We start from the raw sequence: 9,575 nt of genomic DNA on the forward strand, positions 1-9,575 counted from the left end.
CTTACCCAGCAATCAGGACACTTGGGAACCAGGGGAGCTGTGATCAGTATGTTAATGAAGATTATCTACATCTCACATCTAAGCATCAACAAATTAAAGAGGGCCTGTGTTTCTAAAGCATCTGATAATGACAAACCTAATGATAAACACAATTAGGCATATTTATTCCTTTTGTTCTTTGAAAGTCATCTCATTGTCCTAATTTTCAAATCAGAGGGCCTTAAGATACTATCTCTGATACTGAAAAGGACACTTCTAAACCCCAACTTTCTGAAATTTTTGGAAGAAGAGTATTGATGAATTTGTAATTTTGATGTACAAACTGCAAGCTGCACTATTAAATAAATAGTAACTGTTAAGGTTAGTTCCACAAAGCAAGATGAAATTCTGTACAATTCAGTTCCACTTTTAGAGGCAAAAAGAGTTAATCTACACAGTTAACCAGTTAATCTGAGTACTTTCAGCTGAAAAAAAAATTTTTAAATAGCAGTTTCCTTACCATCAGTTCCTTTAGAAATAGTTTTGTTACAAATCTCCCCTTTTCCTTTTACCCAGTTGATGCTCAGTTTCACAATGTCAAGAAAATACCACTTCCCTCACATATAAAAATAATTATATAAATGAACTAACAAAGCACACATATACTTTTAAATTTTAACCCATCAGTGAGGGATGTGCCCCTATTATTTGCTAAGACTCAATCACTGAGCATGTAATAACCTGCAATTCCATCATCTTCCACTGTTTCGGTCTCCGCCAGAAAAGAAGCCACCACATACCATGATGCATTACTTTTCTCCTAATCAGCATGCAGATCAGAAGCTACTCTTTCCTTTTGGATTGTGGATCCTCTGCAAGTCTTAGAATAAGCAAGCAAGAATTCTAAAACCAAACCTATTGCTTGTTTTGCTTAAATGTTTAATGTTTTCCCTAAATAATTCATCTCCTCCCAAAAATAGGTCAGATATGACACAGGTAGCAGTGGAAACTAGAAAATGCTTCAAGTGGTGCTACTTTTTCCTAGAAGCACATACCCTATTGGAAGGCTAACAGGAGTCTCAAATTTAGTAAGTCCCACACCAAACTACTAACTTCCCTTCTACCAACCTCTTCTCCCCCAGTGGGACAGTTTAAAGAAAACAAAGCTCTCTCTCCATTCACACTAGATTTCTCTCTTTCCCTAATCCCTCTGTCCCTCCCCACTCCTTAGCGATCTTTATTGTGGACACCATTCGGGAATACCTTTCAAATCAGAACAGCTCATCTGCACTTCTCTGCTCCAGCTCCAGTTCCTGCACAGGCACCTCCCCGCTTTTCCCCCTGGCCACTGCTAGAGCTTACCTGCTCTCTTGGCTTCCACTCCTGCCTCTCCACTGTCTGTGTTCTAAATACACCCCAGCTCGGCTATTTCCGGCTGTTTTCCACCTCTCACAGAATAAATTCAAATACTGTCACCTTACCCTGGCTTGCTCTCAGAACGCATGTGCTGTTGCTCTGTCCCCATGGCCCTCCCTTCCAGACGGGACAGACAGAAACCCACATCAAGCTCAGGCACATGCTCATCCTCCCTGTCTAGAATGCATTTCTGCAAACACTGTCTTGACCTCAGGACTTTCTCATATGCCACCTCCTCAAAGAGTCCTTCTCCAGCCACCCTGTGTAAGATAATCCCCTTGGGAACATCACATGAATGAAGGATCAGCTTGTCATGAAAATGACAACGATGACTTAGGATGAGATGAGAGAGCACCTGGAGAAGGAACATTTGGCTTCACATGCTATGGAAGAGCAGGATCTATTTTTTGTTGGAAAATAAAATTTGCCTTTTCAACGAAAATGATGATGATGATGATGATGATGATGATAACTACAGTCACAGTAGCCAACAATCATTGAACATATGCCCAACACTATTCTGGTTATTTTGTCATTCCAAATTATAGGTGAACAGCAAAACCCATTTAATTCTTACAGCCTTGGAGGTAGGTACAATTTTGTTCCATTTTATAGAGGAAGTAACTAATATACCGAGAACACCTAGAAAGGCTTGCATAGCCCCAAGCAAGTTAATCTGGTCAGAAAGGCTTTTAAAAGAAACACGACCAAACAAAATTATAGAATGTAAGGCTATGAAAATATTGCTGTTTTTATAGGGCTGCTTCCTCTAACAAAGGGAAAATGACCCAAGAGATGCGGAACACTCTCAAAAGACAAGTCCCAGTCATGCAATCACAAAGAATCCCAAAGGAAGAACAGAACGCATTCCAATTGCCAATCCAGCTACAGGGTGAGGAATGATTTTTAAAGAAGAAAAACATGAAAACTGGGCACAGAGCAACTACTGATTAGCAGTAATGACCTATAAGAACAATATAGAAAAAGTGCATACATTTCCAGAAAGAGCTGAAATTGTGCTAAAACTATGAGTATTCAAAGGAGTCCCTTATGTTCTACTGAATCTAACAAGGACATTTTCTGTAATTTCCTATGAATTACAGTAACAGATGGAAATGAGAATATTATTTTTCCTACTCCTTTTTAATTCCATGTTCGGTTGGGAGGGGGGAAAGAAATCTGGTACAAGGAAACCGCACACTTCAGATCTCTAAAACTCAGGTCTGCTGTCCAAGAAATAACACATCCAAGTAGACAGAGGGTTTACAGATAAGAGAATGTTCCACAAACCTGGTGGAGGAGGAGAATGGGAAAGACCAAAAGAACTCTGAAGAGCCCTTACCTGTTTGGCTCAGTAGATAAACCATCGGCCTGCGACTGAAGGGTCCCAGGTTCAATTCTGGCCAAGGAAATGTACCTTGGTTGCAGGCACATCCCAGTAGAAGGTGTGCAGGAGGCAGCTGATCTATGTTTCTCTCTCAATGATGTTTCTAACTTTCTACTTTCTATCCCTCTTTCTTCCTCTCTGTAAAAATATCACTATATATCAATATATATATATATATATATATATATATATATATATATGTATATATATATGTATATATACATATATATATATATATATATTTTTTTTTTTTTTTTTAAAGAACTCTGAAGATAACTGAGTATAGTGTGGTTTGTAACAAGGGAAAGAGGGTGGGATCTACGATCCAGGGGAAAAAAACACACACACAGTTATTTGTGAGTACATAAAAAACAAATACAGCTTAGGCCAGTGTGGATTCATGAAGAATGATTCGAGTCAAATGAGTGGCTTTCTTTTTCTTTCTTTTTTTTTTTCTGTTTTGCTAAAGTTAGATAAGGGCACATGATGCCAAATTCATGAGCAATATAAAGCTGGGAAGATCAGTTAATATGCTGCATAAAGGCTAGAACAGTCCTGGTCTGGATGGCTATTTGTGTGTTATTGTTTTTTTGTTGTTGTTGGTTTTAGTGGACACGAAGGCAATTTATTAAAACAACAATATGAGGAGTCCCATTCACAGAAGGCGACCATGGCCACCCCCCTTCCTGCAGGTGCTGCTGGAGGGGATGGGAGCGACATCCTCAATCCGACAGAGCTTCATTCCCCAGCGGGCCAGGGCTCTGAGAGCTGGCTGGGCCCTGGTCCAGGAGTCTTGGTCCTATTTCCTCCTGTGGCCCGGAGTTTAATGTGAAGAGCAGGGATGCCCAGCTCCTGGCACCTCTGAGCCATGTCCTAGGCAGCCAACATGGCATCGTAGGGAGAGGACTCATCTCAGTCAGCCTTTCCCTTCCTCCCACCAGGCACATGGCAGATGGTTTCCTGAACAGAAAGATCAGTGACGTGGACAAAGGTGTCACTGAAGGATGCAAAGATGTGGCAGACCCAAAAACATTTTCTCCTTCAGCCACCGAGGTCCGAGGCTGATGGCCTGTTGTTCCTTCTTTCCCTCCCCCTTGCAAGGTGCCATGTGTCTCATCCAGACTCGGCCACCACCAGGAAGAGATGGCAGAGGGCGGGGCTCGCTATCCATTTTTAAGCACTAATTATTTACCTCCTTTCATTCTTTCCAGAAGCATCTGATGTAGGTACTATGATACCCTTCTCATAAAATTGTGGAAACTTAGGCTGAGAGGAGGTGACTGGGCAAAGATCAGTCATTTACGAAGGAGGAGGCTTCAGAGTCTGTGCCTGACTCCCACACTCCTGGCGACCAGGACGCTGTGGGGCGCAGCCCTGCCCTCTGACAAGACACTGTGGGGCCACGCATTTCCCTCTGAGGTGACCAGCGGTGAAAAGACCACCTCGTCTTCCCGCGTATGAAGTGACAGACTCGTTCTCTGGGCCCCATCACCACATGACGAGCATAAATAGAAGGCAGAATGTGCCTGAATGGGACAGCACTTCTAAGGATGAGCCCATCGGATAACAGAAGGGACAGTCCAAGGGGACCCCGCGCCCTGCCCCAGAGGAGTCCACACAGGCTGAGAGCCATCCTGGTGGAGAGATGCAAACCAGAATGAAGCCCATGGTCTCCTCCCGAGTCTGAGGCAGTGAGGATGCGATCTGGGCTATGACCTAGACACACTGGAGTCGCGAAGGCAGAGCGATCCATGTTTGCCACCTGGGCCCTAGTGCCCTTATGTAAGCCACATTTCCAAAGAAGCACTGGCAGCATGCAGTGCTCGGCATGAGGGCCCAGGCTCTGTGGGAATCACTGGGTCATCCCGAGTCCACCTTAGGAGTCACCGTGGAAACACGGAACAGGTGAGCACACTTGTTTTCTTTCACTCGCACTGTCATCCTGAAACAAGAGCGGTCCGGCCTGTGGCCTGGCCAGGCCTTCCAACGACAGCCAGTGAGGCTGAAAGCCCGGGCGGGACTCTCCAGATGGGGCCACCGGAGTGTTTGAAACGTGTGGTGTGGCCATCTGATGTGCTGGCTCTGGGCGCGCTGGTATCACTCACCCACCATTGAGCACTGTCAGCCCAACAGGAACACCAACGGCGGCAACGGGGCCAGATCCGATGCGTCCTGGCAGCACCGATCTCCCTTCTCACCAGCTTATTCCATTTTGTTTTCTTTTATCACATTCCCCCTCTGCATGGCCTCTCAGGAGTTAAAGGGAAACCTCATACATGGCTTGTGCCTGATCTGCTATGAGAAACACAGCTGGTCCTCCTCTCACTGTTCCCAGCACATCGAGAAATGATGGTGAGACACAATTCCATGCCATGCCTCTGGGGGGCAGGTGGTGGCTGAGTCGGAACCATGCCCGCCAGGAGGACAGGGGCCCTGAGTCTGTAAAAGCACAAAGGGAAAAACATCCGTTTCCTCATGCACCACATCACATGCAGCACAAATACCTTCTGAGATATTTTAGAATCTAACTGAACAGTTCATAGGAAGCAACAGACATCTTTAAATCACAACCCTATGCCCTGGCAGGTGTACTCAGTGGTTAGGGCATCAGCCCACATACCAAAGGGTCTTGGGTTCAGTTACCCGTCAAGAACACCTACTTGGGTCGCAGGTTTGATCTGTGGCTCTGGTGAGAGCGATTTTGGGAGGCCAACCAATCAATGTGCACATCAATGTTTCTCTCCTACTCTCCCTCCCCCCCACCACTTCCTCCCTTCCACTCTAAAAAAATAAAAAAATAAAAGAAATATTCAAAATAAAAATAAAAATAAATAAATCCCAACCAAAAACCAAAAAAATAAAAATAAATAAATTCCAAATTCCGACCCCTCATATCACCAGCAGGGGGATCACGGGCCAGTTATTAACTACTCTGCACTACAAGCTTCTTTTCAGTGAAATGAAAATAACAGTGCCTGCCCCATCAGACCATGTTGGGATTAAATGAAATCCTGTCTACAGGCCCTGACAAGTACTTAGGAAAGGCCCCATGCAGTACAATGCCTCCATGAATAGTATTTTCAGGGGTTTCCTTTAGGAAACTAACGTAAACTTAACTCAGGAGCCCAAGATCTGGAACTTAAACAGGTACGGGCCATCACTACTTCACTCGTCAATGCACAGCACGTCCCAGGCCGCCTGTGCACCACCTGCCAGCCACTCACCAGCCACCCGCCCTGCCTAGGCCGAGCTCAAGGCTCTGCAGCCCAACTCTACCTCCTTAGGAAGGGCACCCATAATTTCCCTTCCTCTCCTCCCAACTCCGGCCCACCACTTCAGGAATGTCTCTGTCCCTTTCTGTTATTTGGGAGAGAAATCCCCATTCTGAGAGTTTGGCTTGAGAATCATCCCTGTGGTGTGCTTCTCTAAAGAAAAGGAAATACCAGCTGCCCTTGTGAGAACTCACAGAGGATCGGTGAGAACTCACAGAGGATCAATGAGAACGTACTTACACACAGGGAGCCCCTGGCAGATCTCACGGAAGCCCTCCTCTCTCTGTCATCATCAGAGGCAGCTTATCCTGCCTGGAAGGTGGGCACTCTGCATGCCTCCTGGGGCTGTTGCCAGGTCCAGCCAGTGTGTGAAAAAAACAAATGACAAATGGCCCAGTGTGTCCGCACAGGGGACCCTCCTTTGTGCATCATTTATGCTTGCTCTGTGAAGGCCGGGTAATTCTCAGAACAGACTAACCTAATCCCTAACTTCTGCAACCTTTTCTCTATTTATTTGTCAAAGACTTCACTTAATTTTAATAACTACGAAAGTGAAACTTTACCATCCAGTGGTGAAGATTTCAGACAGAGACTATACATGGCATTAATGCAAACCCAGTGCGCCCTGTAAGAACCCGTACCAGCTGAGTGTGTGCCTGGGCCAGGCGCTGGCATCACGGGTCTCTCCACAGCGTTGGGGGCACAGGGCACCCCTGGCTGCAGGCTGCTCCCTCCACTGCCCAGGGGTGGAGATGTGGCCGGACACAAGGTCTCAGGCCCCACCCGCCACGTCAGCAAAGTCACTACCATGTGTGAGGGCCGCAGGATCTAGACAGTCTGTGCCATCCAGCATCACACCTCAGCACCCACGTCTTTCCTTCCCTGGGGATTTCTTGATGGGGAGGGGGTGGTCCCGACTCACCAAGAAGAGAGAGAAGAAGGGAGAAAAGCAGGGAGGGAGGGAGCAGGGCACTGTCTTTAAATAACAACAAACAATTTTATTTTTTGTGGAAACGTTATATTCCATCATCCAACAACTTGGGTTCATGATATGCCTAACACGTGCTACAAATAAATTAGAACCTTATATAGTTCTGAAAACAAAACATTCCCACAAAGCCTCTCTTAACGCTTTTCACTTGCTATTCTGTCTCTTGCCACCTGAATGAAAATAAACTCATATTTCAGCTGCAGCACAAACACCACGCGCCCTGAGTGTCTTCGTGTTTCCAGGGTACTTACTCAGATGGGTGAGGAGTGTGGCTCTCATTGGTAACATTTCCTACCCGGAGCAGCAAAGCTTGCTTTAGATCACACATACGATGCACACACACAAATTTCAGAGCAGTCTAATTGTTTTCCGTAGACGGCTCTATTACCAGAGCGTTAATAGCCAACACGTTTACAGAAACCCAGCTAAATGACACTGTCAGGGTCGGCCATCGGTGTCCAGGCAAACGCAGCGCAATGAGCAGCCCGACTGGTGTGCTGTCTTTGCCGAGGACATTCCACTTGACAGGTGCTCACAAGGCTGTAATTCCGGTGTATTTGTTTAAGACTCTCCCACATCCATGTGGCTCGATGTCTACAGTAACTTAGAGCAGTGAATCTGCATCAACGTTAAATGACATTATTTTGCCAATTTAGCGACTCATGTAAAGAAAGAAAAATGTTTGTAAAGAGAGAAAATTATGGCATCATACATGTTTAGAAAATACATATGCAGATTTATACACACACACACACACACACACACACACACACACACACACGTTTCTGCTCATTTTAGGGAACCAACTGTCACGTTCCACAGGAGTGGCACCTGCCATGCTGCTGGCTCCTAGGATACACATCTGACCAACAGGGGCCTGCGTCCTGGCTGTGACAATTTCCTCAAAGCACCAAAGGCGAGCAGCTCGGAGTCAGCAAGAGCCAGGCCCCTCGTCCCCAGGCCTGGAGTTTCCTGGCCTCAAGGTGGACGCAGCAGCTCTGGGGATCACCATCCCCCTGAGAGTTAGCAAGTACAAATCACAACACACCAGCTCCCTGGTGGCTCTCCGTCCTCCCACGTGGGAAAGAGATCCTTCCCGCTTCGGACACAGACCCCCTGGCCTGGCTTGGCCAGCACAGGGCCCACTGCTAAACCACTCTGGGGAAGGAGCCGCGGAGTCACCAGGGCCAGCCCATCCAATCACAGTTCTTCCCTGAGATCCGCATATCAATGAGCACAAACAGTGAAGCGATTTTACTATTTCCCCAAACTAATGTTACATAAAAAACAGTACTTCAGTGGAATGACAGAAGTGGAATCACTGTTAGAAATGGAAAACGAAGTGCATTAGCAATGAGGCAATTCTAGAGGATACCAAGGGTACTGCTGCATGCTTCCCCTGTGGTGACTCCACTTAAGTCTTGCATTTACTCCCGGAGGCAGATATTATTATTCTACAGTTAGTCAGGCAATCAAACTCGTGTTAAATTAAGGGCTTATTTATCAGTTGCTTTTAAAATATTTGTTTAACTTTTGTTCTTATTAAAACCCTGGGCTAGCGGAATGGCATGAAAAATTAAGGATGTTTATGATGGGATACAATGAAATTTAAGTGAGAAATTCAACAAAATCGGCATTGACCGTAATCCCATCAACTCAGAAAGAACTGTTTTTGGCATTTCTGTATGTTCTAGCAATGTTTATTTTCTAAAGTGTTCCTGGATAACCAGAGGTAGCTACTGTTTTAAGCCTGCTTTTTTCTACTGCATATTACATGTAAATGTTTCCCCGTGCTGTGATTTGAAAGAAGTGACTGTAATGCCTAGATTGCTGAAAATTTGTGTTAGCAAACCTTTATAAGCATTTCCGTTTTGAACTCCCTCACACAAAAACCTGTGAACACAACTTCCTTTCCCTCCCCCTCCCTCCCTCTCTTCCTTCCTTTCTTCCAGTTAGAGGCCTAGAAGTGGAATTGCTGGATAGAGTGGCAAAACACACTGAAATATTTTTATATACAATAATAGTTCCACCCATTTCACTCTCCATCTAATAATGTCAGGACCTGGGTGGTGTGCTAAGTGGTCAGAGCATTGTCCTGTGCACCTGCAGGTTGACGGTTCGATTCCCAGTCAAGGGCAAATATCGGGACTGCAAGTTCAATCCTGCCTGGTCAGGGTGCACGCAGAAGGCAACCAATTTATATTTCTCTCCCACATCTCCCTCTCCCTTCCATTCTCTCCGGAAAAAAATGTCCTCCGATAAGGATTAAAATAATATAACAACAACAATAATAATAATAATGTGTATTATAATCAAATTTATTGCCAAATTGTTAGCTGACAGGAAAAGTTCAAATTTTCTGTAATCGTTTTACTCAGGGGGGTAGAGTCAGCCAACCCTGGAGATGGACAATCGGAGTCGGAGAGTTGCCTTGGAGCCTTGCCTTGGCCGGAGGGATTGCTAGTGCTTGGCCTGTCAGGGAGGCGTTCTGTGGGACGTCTGCCCTGGTCCTTTCCTCTGACTGTTGGCT

General features: G+C 45.5%; 1 pseudogene; it reads right to left on the reverse strand.

Moving 5' to 3' along the window:
- Nucleotides 1–3,392: 3,392 nt before the first annotated feature.
- Nucleotides 3,393–3,890, reverse strand: LOC118719065 (annotated as a pseudogene).
- Nucleotides 3,891–9,575: the final 5,685 nt, after the last annotated feature.

The sequence above is a fragment of the Pipistrellus kuhlii genome, unplaced genomic scaffold, assembly GCF_014108245.1.
Source record: "Pipistrellus kuhlii isolate mPipKuh1 unplaced genomic scaffold, mPipKuh1.p scaffold_m20_p_15, whole genome shotgun sequence".
In the NCBI taxonomy this organism is placed as follows: Eukaryota; Metazoa; Chordata; class Mammalia; order Chiroptera; family Vespertilionidae; genus Pipistrellus; species Pipistrellus kuhlii.